At 39.4% G+C, this 11,379-nt stretch overlaps 1 long non-coding RNA gene across 1 annotated transcript in view; it reads left to right on the top strand.

The window, feature by feature from the left end:
* LOC132367703 (uncharacterized) overlaps positions 1 to 8,161 on the top strand; it is a 34,418-nt gene extending 26,257 nt beyond the window's left edge. Inside the window, exon 4 of the long non-coding RNA XR_009503838.1 lies at positions 8,118 to 8,161. This is a non-coding gene — a long non-coding RNA (uncharacterized LOC132367703). The remainder of the gene's footprint in view (positions 1 to 8,117) is intronic.
* The last annotated feature ends 3,218 nt before the right edge of the window (positions 8,162 to 11,379 follow it).

Raw genomic sequence — 11,379 nt, 5'->3', positions numbered from 1 at the left:
ATGTCTATACCAAGTATACATTCCAGAACTGGAGAAATAACCACATGATTGGTTTGGAGAACCATTGGGCCCATGGTGAGACAGAACTGAGCTAAAACTCCATTAGTCGCTTGACTTCCATAAGCTCTACTCTGACTTTTGGGCCCCTGCAATGTTTTAGGTCTCTTGGAATTTGTATCATTTCAAAGCCAGAGTCCGTTGTTCCCCAAAAGGTCTAATAATTTCCTTTTCCCCAATGCACAGTTACTCTGGTAAAATGCCAAACATCATTCTGGGGAAGACTGGGGCAAGAATTGACAGTATCAACTTTCAGAGTGCCCTGGGGTCCTTCCTCAATGGGGCCCAGCCTCTCCTTCATTCCAGGGGTTCGGGATCCATAAACTGGCTCATGTCTAGGAATGTATTGAAGGGATGTGACTCACTGTTTTTATGATTTAGGTTCGACTTTTATTCACTTGACCTAGAACTTTTCTGCTTATACAGAGAAGTACAAATTTAGTAGGCTTCCTATCTATTTCACTTCTAGGAACACCATGATCAATTAATCAACACCGTAAGTCAGCATGAGTCAGACTATTCTGATTGCTGCTTTGACTCTGCTGTACATTAAGGCAACCATGTCCACTTTGCCTTCAGTGGTTGAATATTGTCACTTGGCCCCTACCACCTCAGGATTCAATTACCCTCTTTGCATTTAGGTTTCCCAATGCAGTGACTGCATTTCCCACTGTGAGGTCTGATCTACAGAGAAAGCAACCATAGAGTATTCAAGGTGTCAACTGAAAAAAAATGCGCAACTTAAAAGTTGAAAATTATGTTGCATTTGGAACCTAACTGAGGACTTAAGCCTGGGATACAGCCTCTCAGATAGCTCTGGGGACAGTTCCAAAGAGAAACAGAATATATAGGAGTTTTGCCAAAAAAACCCAAGTAATCAAACATCAAGACTTTCCTGCTAATTAAAGGAAAACCAGACATCTCAAGTTAACGATTTTAACACTTTTCTATGTATGGGAATATGTAAGAATCTGGGCTTAATACAATTATTCCTTTGATATGCACCTAAACTATCTAGGGCCAGTATCCTGTTTTTCTACATCTTAAATCCCCTCAGGGTGCACTATCAGGGGTGGCTGCAGTGGCTGGTGGCTTGGTGGCTGCAACATCCTTTGTTTACTGGTATGGCAGGTGACATTCTTTGTCCACAAAGGATATTGGGGATCCTCTCATAGATTTATTCCTCACACTATTGATGGAAGGTAAAACTTCTGGAACCCCCCAGTCAGGTGAGCAGGTTTTAAGTGACAAATCTACTCTAACATTCCTCTATCCCTAAGCCTCTGAAGTTCTTCTCTAGCTTAAACTGAGGCAAGTCCAGCATTTCCAGGGTACTCATGGGGGGCCACCTTTTGGCCTATGTTTCAGCCAACCAACCAACAAAACTGCTAGAGCCCTTTCTAATTCCTCAAGCTGCAACAGTAAATGCAGAAGCCCTATTTAGTGAGCCCATACATTCAGCCTCCTTCAACCTTATAAGGAATTCCTTCTTCCATTTTCCCACACCTTTAGTACTTATTCCCACACATTTCCCAAGATTTTGTCTGTGTAACTTAGAAAATGGAAGTCATTATTTTGGAATGTAATGCACTTCCTCATGAGTCACAGATTGTATCCCACCTTTAGGGACCTGCTGAGCTTGAGTCTAGTTAAAGGTCCAGAAGTAAGGTGGGGTGGTAGGGGTGGGTCCTGAGGAGACTAATAATTATGTTACATGACAATTGCGTCAGGGGAGGCTATGACCCTTTCCTCAGGCAATGCAGGGTTAATCCTCTCAGAAGGAGATGGAAAGGCTGATACCCTGTATGTAGAGAGGCCGCTTCCACTGGGGTTGAGGAAGCCATCTCTGCTGGGGCTGGGGAGGCCAATACCACTGGTGATAAAAGATTCATCACAGTTTAGGGGCTCAATATCCCCAGCTTCATCAGGATCTTCCCACAGGTCCCCATCCCAACTTCTAAGATCCAGTTCTTTCCCAATCAATGCCCTCACATTGATTCAACAGTAGATGCCCTTCAAAACTGGGAGTTCAACTTGCATTGTAATTCAACCAGTTGCACGATGAGGTTCTGTGCTTGATTTCCAGCCCTGTAGCTACAGGAGACAGTGGTCTCCTTCAGGGCACATGGTCATTTATGTGGCACTTGAGCTGGGAGTTCAAATCACCAAGTTCATCCTTTTCTTTCAGTGACATAAGAAGCAACAGAACAACATAATTATATACACTGGTTTTCCAAAAATGTTCAAAAGTATCATATACGTTCATCCCAGAGAAATTAAATTTTATGTCCATGCAAATATCTCTACATGATTGTTTCTAGCAGCTTTGTTTGTAATAGTCCCAAACTAGAAACAATAAAAATGTTCTAGAATAAGTGAATGATTAAACAAACCGTGGTACATTAATACTATGAAACACTACTTAACAGTAAAAAGGATTAACTGCTGATACATGCAAGTACTTGGATGGATCTCAAAAAACATGCTGGGTGAAAAAAGCCAACATTTGAGGTTGGTGTTTGAAGGTCACATATTATATGAATACATTTATATAGCATTCTCAAGATGACAAAGAAGGAGACAGATAAGTGGTTGCCAAGTTTTAGGGATGGTGCATGGGGGCCAGGGTGGGAGGAAGGTAAGTGTGACTATATATCGGGGTAACAGGAGGGAGATCTTTGTGGTGATGGAACAGTTATGTATCTTGATCTTGGTGGTGGCAACACATGTGATAATATGGCACACATATACCTTGTAGCAATGTCAATTTCCCAGGTTTGATAGTATCCTATTGTTACATAAAATGTAACCAATTAGGAAAACCGGATGAAGATTACTTGGGGCTTTACTGTCCTATTTTTGCAACTTCCTGTCAGTTTATAATTATTTCAGAAGAAATAATTTAAAAAAGTAATGTGTTCAAATAAGAAAAAGTCTATGTAGAAGTGTTTTTTTGAGGGTGCTAAACTCTTCAAGACAACTTCAACTTTCAGGCAGTCATTTTATCATTTGTAACATAATAAGAGAAGCAAAAATTGTATTAGGGACTATATCTTGGGGAAAATTTCATGTAATTTTTGACACACTGTATTAGAAACATTCGTTTCTGCTGAATAATATTTGCTAACTTTTGAGTTAGGTTAACCACAGGTAGATAAGTCTAGTAACCAATGAATAACATTAACAGAAAGGCAGTCTCTTAAGATACGTGATATCATGCTCTATGGATTTTTTCATTAATTTAGACAATTTTGTAGAGCTCCGATGTCAAGGTAAGTGACAAGTCCAAAGCTGCTGAAACCTAATGAGAATTACAAGAGGTTACATGGTAAATTGTGGCCAACCGATTCCAGTGGTCCCCAACTTTTTTGGCACCAGGGACCAGTTTCGTGGAAGACAGTTTTTTCCACGGAAGCAGGGGGGATGGTTTAGGCAGTAATGTGAGCTACAGTAGCGGGCGTGATTCAGGTGGTAATGCAAGCAGAGTGGAGCAACAGATGAAGCTTCTCTCTCTCTCTCTCACCCACTGTTCACCTCCTGCTGTGCCCCCTGGTTCCTAACAGGCCTCGCACAGTGGGTTGGGGACCGCTGGATTAAGCGATGAAAATAAAGAGTTACAGAGCTGGTATAGAATTTAAAGACTTCACAGTGACATATTGTTTGAGAGACTCTGAAGTGATTTCGTGGTGTTTCCAAGTTTGCTGGGGACTGGGGACCAGGCCTAACCCAGACTATTTGGCCCCTGTACCGTGATCTTCCCTGAGAGCCAGGCTCTGTTGCTTTCCTGCACACTCCCCGCTCTTTCCTCACAAGTTGTCTTCGTTGCACGGTGCAGCTTTAGCCAGATTTCAGGGCACAGAGAGCCTGCCTTGAACTGAGAGCATCTCTCCCACACATGCGCTTGAGGGCAGCCTGGGCTCTGCTCAGCTCTGAAGAGTCAGTCTTCAATGAACCCTATTACAGTTAAGGAGCTTCTCTGTAGCTTAAAATACTTGAGAAAGAGGAAAGAAAACTATTTTAGAAAGTATCTAATTGGAGCTATCCCAATCATATTTTTCATCAGTTACTTTTGTGATTCCAGGCTTTTATAAGTGCAATGATTCTGACACATTTTTAGGGAGAAAAGAGAGTGTTCTTTCCTACTTTAGTTATACTCTTTCAGTCACTGTAGTTTCATATTATTGAATGTACAAGACCAAAAACATCCACATATTCATATTCGCATTTGGAAAGGTGTGCTTTAAAAATGTTTTTTAAATGCATTCTCACTATCAAAGTCACAAGAATACCTTCTGCAATAGGGAGGAAAAGGTGACTGTTATTTCTCTGTAAAATCAAATATGATACAGACCAAGTGGTAGGCATTCAATGAACGTGGCCCCCGAGACCATGTGTGGTGGTGATAAAGCCCTGGGATAGGAGTGCTGGCCAGGTCCTTGGTCTCTGGGTGAGTTCTCTTCATCTGTTCCATTAGAGGACTGATCCAGAGTCCTTTCAGCTTACGCATTCAATGATTCTGTCCCACTAGTTCTTAGGCAAAATAAAACAGAACAAAACAAAACAAAATCAATAAAAACCACTTAAAAAGTAAATGAGAAAACTCTGCCTGACCTAATGTGAAGGAGTCACTTACTGTTCCCTATTTTGAATGGTATCCTTGTAATACCTATAAGTGGTTATCTATCTGGGTATTAAAATGTTTTCATAAGGACCTGCTGTACAGCACAGGGAAAACACTCAATATTTTGTAATAACCTATATGGGAAAAAATCTGCAAAAGAATATATATATGTATATGTGCATATATATATATATATGTATGTATAACTGAATCACTTTGCTGTACACCTAAAACTAACACAACATTGTAAATCAACTATACTTCAATAAAATAAATAAATAAATTTTTAAAATTGTGTTTTCATGAGTAGATGCTCCATGAGCGAGCTGCTGGCAGGGGAAAATGCAGTGTGCTGCATCCGTATGCTTTTTCTGTGCCAAGTATTATTTGAGGAAGGAAAAAAACCTGCAACAATTCTGCTTTTGCAACATGACTTGAATCACCAGAATGTCTAGAATTCCTGTGTTCTCAAGGTGCTATCTTTCAGTTAGCATGGAATTAAGGAGATGAGGGAAATGGAAGTCTAAAATTCAGTCCTTAACTGTGAAATGCTTATTAATGGAGGTACATAAAGCTTAATATATTGGAAAGTGTGTGGACTCGGTCATTTAGTAAAAAATATTTGGGGCTTACTATGTGACAGGCACCGTGTGACTTGCGGTGGATGTGTAAGGCTTGGATGGTGTTCCCAGGAAGCTCAATATTTAGTGTGGCATCTTCACTCTAGTTCTGCCAATAATTAACCATGTGAGCACTTTGGAGGCTGTTTCATCGGCACTAAAAAGGAAAATGAGAGCACAGGGCCTGAGTCTCTCAGGGGTCCCTGTTTGCTTCTATGAACCTGCTGAGAGTAAGGAATGTATTCATGTGTCAATTGGAGGATAAACTGTTACGTTCTCTTCTTCTTTTGATGTATGTACATATGTATGTATGTGTTTATTATTTATTTATTTAACTGAAGCTTAGGATTCTTTTTTTAATTTGGTTCTTCAATTATACTCTAAATAGAATTTGTTTACAATAGGCTGTTCCTTGACAGCTTTCTTCTGGGAAGACATGAAAATACAACAATTAGGTGTATCAACTCATTCAGAATGACAATGAATGAAGGGAGCAGATTCCCCTTCTTGGTGCCCCTGGCAGCCAGTGTGAGGGCCTGAACCTTGGGCTCGGCCACTGTGATCCTGCAACCCAAGACTGAGAGTCGTGAAACAAGTGGGGAAAAGATTAAGAAGCAGTCGGATTTTATTGTTGTGATTGCAGTTGTGGAGTTCTTGGGGGAGGGGGGCACCACAGCAGGCAGGAGCAATGGCCTGTCCAGCTATATGGATGGGTCCAGGGCAGCTGAGCTAGAGCTCTTCAGTGGCAGAAGCAGTACCCTGGGTCACATCTTTCTTTTTTCTTTTTTTTTTTTTTTTGATTGGTATCATTTATTTTTGTTAATTAATTTTTATTGGAGTATAATTGATTTACAACGTTGTGTTACTTTCTGCTGTACAGCAAAGTGAATCAGTCATACATATACATGTATTCACTCTTTTTTAGATTCTATTCCCATATACGTCATTACAGAGTATTGAGTAGAGTTCCCTGTGCTATACTGTAAGTTCTTATTGGTTATCTATTTTATATATGGTAGTGTGTATATATACATCTTGACCATTTCTATGACACATTGTTTTATAGGACCTGACTATACTTCTGAACTAGTGACCACTTCCACTTTCACTTGTGAACCATTTAATGACCTGCTTACAAACCCTTTTCTTCCTGTCACTAAGTTGCAACTCTGATTACTTAGAGATGGTCAGACCCATAGGAGGGATGCGTCCACCAGCTGGCACAACAGTGGCTCCACTGAATTAAAGCTGATGCTGCCCCTGGCATCCTGGGCTCTGCTGATCACTAGGCAAGCTGGGAAAAAAGTGTTACGAGATGGGTGGGAGAAATCCTTTCTGATGATCAAAGGGATCTTGTGTCCTGCCTCCCTACATCTATAGCTTATGAAAATTCAAGAGGCAACAACACCACATTGGCTGGGCTGTGAAGGTCTCAGTTCCTTCAGAAATGAAGGTCTGGATCATGTCACCAAGTGAAGACACCAATGAGCCTGGTGCTGGCTGAGAACAAGGTGACCATGGAGCAGAGAATGGCTGAGGGACCTCACAGTATCACGAATGATGCAGAAGCACATGCCTACACATGTTTCCTTCCATGCTCCATAACTCATTTTCCTCCCCCATCCCTTTCCCTTGTCAGACCATTTTATATAGACCACTGTAGTGATGGTTACATTCACCATTACTCTGTGGGTTTCTGATGATGTAGATGTGCCTGTGACCATCTTAGAGGAGGATTAGACAACATCCAGAGACCCTAGGATTGGGGCTGGATGCAGAGACTTGAGGTCTTCTGCCTTTGGTGAGTGGGTGGTACCCTTCCTTATCTGAAAGAGAATTGTGTTCAGCAAGACTTACAATTTCTGGAATTTGAAGTGTGTATGTTACTGACCAGGGTTCTTGGCCTCCTTAATCAATAGAAATTGATCAGAGACCAGACAAGAAATTCAGGCAAAGCTTTATTGGGACCCCTGCTGCAGCAGGGGGAGCGAGAACAAGCAACAGGTTCCCTTGCTCGCTTCCTGGGGGTGGGGGTGGGGGCAGCTGGTTCCTTATATGGGGGGGAGGTAGTGGTGTGTCCCGGGGTTGGGCCGGAGGGGTGGCTTAGGTGGTCTGCCCACCCCTTTGGTGGTGCTGAGTGCAGGGGGCATGCGCAGAACCCAGCCTTTGCTCCCGACCCCCGTTTTTGCTTCTAGCTCTTCAGAAGTGGCAGTTGGGCTTTTTTGGTCTTTCTGTATCTTTTGTCCAATATTTGCCCCAACTGTGCATGCACGCAGTTATTTTTAGTCCCTTATAGTTTCTTTGCATTTTGTTGCTCTAAGAGACATTTGTCCAGGTGCAAGCACTGCAGCACTGCAGCAAAGGCTCCCAGGTCCCAGCCTGTTTCATGTACATGAATAGATGTAAATCTGGGAAACTGTGCTTGTTATTTTTCGACTGTCCAGCACCCACCCGCCCCTGACTCTGCGGAATTAACCCAGATGTGATTTCCTATTGAGAGGCAGCATGTTTCCTGCTACTGTGGAAACCACTTCACCTGCAGATGAGAGTGGGGCTGTGACCTGCACTCTGTGTTAAGCAGGTTGTTGTTCTTTTCTTCCACCCTTTTTCTTCTCCTTCTTCTTCTTCTTATTATTATTATTATTTTGGGATAAGAACACAACGTAAGATCTATCCCCTTAGCAAATTTTTAAGAGCACGTACAGTGTTACTAACCAGAGGCACTATTCTGTACAGAAGATCTCTAGGACTTATTCATCTTGCATAACTGGAACTTTGTTCCCTTTAACTAACACCTTCTCTTTTCCCCCTCCCCTCAGCCCCTGCCAACCACCATTCTACTCTGTGCTTCTGTGATTTGACGATTTTAGATTCCTCACGTAAGTGGTATCATGTAGTATTTGTCCTTCTGTGTCTGACTTACTTCACTTAGCATAATTTTTCCACATTCATTCATGTTGTCACAAATGGCAGGATTTCCTTCTTTTTTAACACTGAATAATAGTCCATTATATATATCTCACATATCTTTTATCCATTCGTCTGTTGATGGACATTTAGGTTGCTTCCACATCTTGGCTATTGTGAATAATATTGTTGCAGTGAATGTAGGAGTGCAGAAATCTTAATGAGATCCTGATTTCAATTCCATTAACTATATACCCAGAAGTAGGGGAGGTTCCTCAAAAAAAACTAAAAATAAGAGGATTGTTAGCTCTTGGTTGGTCCTGAACAGGCAAAAATAAAGGGGGCAGCAGGGTCCAACCAAAAGGCAAATGTGGTCCTGCCCCCTCACCCACTCCCACCCTTGATCCAGGGGTATTTGGTTTCTGCTTATTTCCCAAGCCCAGTCCTTCAGCCTCTTATTGATTCTGTGAGCCCATAAGATGCTTTAATAAATTCTCCGTTTCTTAAGAAAAATTGTCCAATAATGCTGCTCCCAACAAAGAATTATGCTACTCCTTACTGTCAAAAGGAATTTTAGCATTTATAATTCAGAGTTTACTGAATTGCAGTATAGTGCAGGCCTTGTAGTTTCATTACGAAGGAAATCCTGGTTTACTCCATTAAAAATTTGTGACCTAAAATAGAAGTTGAGTCAGATTTTTATTGACTCAAGCAACAAAGAAGAGCTCTGTTCTTGTGGAGTTTTGATAAATGCCTTAAGAAACTTAAGGATATCAAAGTGATTTAGAGAATTTCAATAACCTTCCCAAAACATGCTCATACATGCTATCCTTATTCTAAATTGAGAAATGTGTAATGCAGTTGTATTATTTTGTGTGTTGATATTAATAATACATAGAGGTTTTTCTTTACTTTCTGATCATGAAACTCCACCCCTAGGGAATTCTGGCCTTTCCATGAAAACAAAATTCTCCATAAAAAGCTGTGGGGTGGGACCCTGGGATCCCACTCCAGCAGATGCCTTTATTTGATTTGATTACTTGTGTTGTTCTTCATCCCATTAGTTCCTTGCAGTAAAAATTTCAAATGTTGCTTGTGAGACTGAAATGCCAATTAGTTGAATCAGATGAGAATCTGGGTCGATGATGAGTCCTTATACCCTTCCCACCTCCTAGGGTGTGAAATAGGCAGTTATGCCACATGGTATTTCCATATAAACTCTATCAAAACATAAGCTTATAAGTAATGACAAAAACTGAGACAATGACTTAGCTCTATAAAATATATTTTGAGATAGAAAGATATATGTGTAAGTCCAGCTGTAAATTCAGGCTCAATTCTGAAAGATGATTATTATTCAGACCCTGAAAGAGTTTTTTGTTTTAATTTATTTTCTTGAAGTATAGTTGACTTTACAATGTTGTGTTAATTTCTGCTATACAGCACAGTAATCCAGTTATATATATATACACATATATATGTGTGTATATATATATATACACACATATATATATGCATATATGTATATATATATATACACACACACACACATATATATATATATATATATATGCATTCTTTCTCATATTCTTTTCCATTACAGTTTATCACAGGATACTGAATATAGTTCCCTGTGCTATATGGTAGCACTTTGTTGTTTATCCATCCTATATATACTAGTTTGCATCTGCTAATCCCAAACTCCCAGTACTTCCCCCCACCCCCCCACATGGCAACCACAGGTCTGTTCTCTACAGACCTTGAAAGTGTTTTGAATATTTTGGATTAGATAAACAGGAAAACAAACATTCCATATTCTATCAAGAAGGATGAGAAAAAGGAATCAGGTAGATGTGTTCCAAATTTTGACATTTTAACTTCAACTAAATATGAATGCATATCCTGTGCTTCCCCTCAAACAGATTTACATTTAATTGAGAGTAGGAGGAAAAATTCTGTTCTGAAAGAGACAGAGACTGTTTATGGGAATCGAGACGATTACTTCTGAGGGTGGGAACAGTAATAATAATAGTTGAATCTATAAAGATCCTGCTATGGCCAGACATTGTACCAAGTCTTTCACATGTGTTAATTCATTTAATCCTCACAGCACCTCTGTGAATCTGACATATTATTATCCCCATTTTACAGATGAGGGAGCTGAAGCACAGACAGGTAAATGACTTGCCCAAGTTCCACAGCTTCTGTGAAAAGCTAATTTTCAAAGTAAACATTTTAGTGCTATTTGACTTTTTAAACTATGTGCCTCTATTAATTTTGTGACTAAAATTTAAAAATTCCAATTGAATAGAGATTTTTTGCTTCCATTATATTTTTTTCTGGAAAAAGTATTATTAAGTTTGCCCCCAAATACCACTGAATTATAAAGTTGCTTTTTACAGTTATACATCCAAAACTTAATGCAAAATTGAGATCTAAAGATAATAGGCAATATTTTATATTGGTGTTTGTAATATCAGGGCACAAACTTTTAGAAGTGACTTTGTTAGCCAGCCCTCCTGTAACTAAATCTATTTGGAAATCTCAGCCTATTATCTTAAGGTGTCTTTAAAATGAATTATCAGAGTGGCTGGGCACATCTGTACTTAAAACACTATTTGTCTAATTGCTTCTACTTAAGTAAACATTACATATTACTAGAGATTTCAAATTGATTTTAAATTAAATAAGATCTAGTAAAACAAAGAGCAACATAAACTGTTTTAACTTGCCCCTTGCTTTTGTTGTTTTGTTTTGTTTTTTTCTTCTTTTCAAAGAGTTTCTTACCAATTTCTTCAAAGGAAATCAGGAAACTCTACATGTTTAGATAAAGTTCTATCTATATCATAAGACCCAGGACTTCAGATGAAAAAGGTTTTATAGATAATCCTCCTCCTCTTGAAATATTTATAATAATTCAGGACATACCTTCTGGTCAATCATATCATCTAGATAAATACTATTTTTAGTTTGTATTACTTATTCAGTACCTATGGAGTATTACATAATGCAGTGTAGTCCAATTTATATATGAAATACAAATTTAAATAACTGAATTTGGTGTGTAGTGCACCTTTATTTCTTTTAAATATAGACATATTTTAAGAGGTGAGCTTTATTAACTTTACATGGACATATCTTTTTGGAAGTGGAGTATTAAGTTTGAATAGAATA

This window comes from Balaenoptera ricei, chromosome 6 (genome assembly GCF_028023285.1).
Source record: "Balaenoptera ricei isolate mBalRic1 chromosome 6, mBalRic1.hap2, whole genome shotgun sequence".
Classification (NCBI taxonomy): Eukaryota; Metazoa; Chordata; class Mammalia; order Artiodactyla; family Balaenopteridae; genus Balaenoptera; species Balaenoptera ricei.
This window is presented reverse-complemented; position numbering and strand designations above follow the sequence as displayed.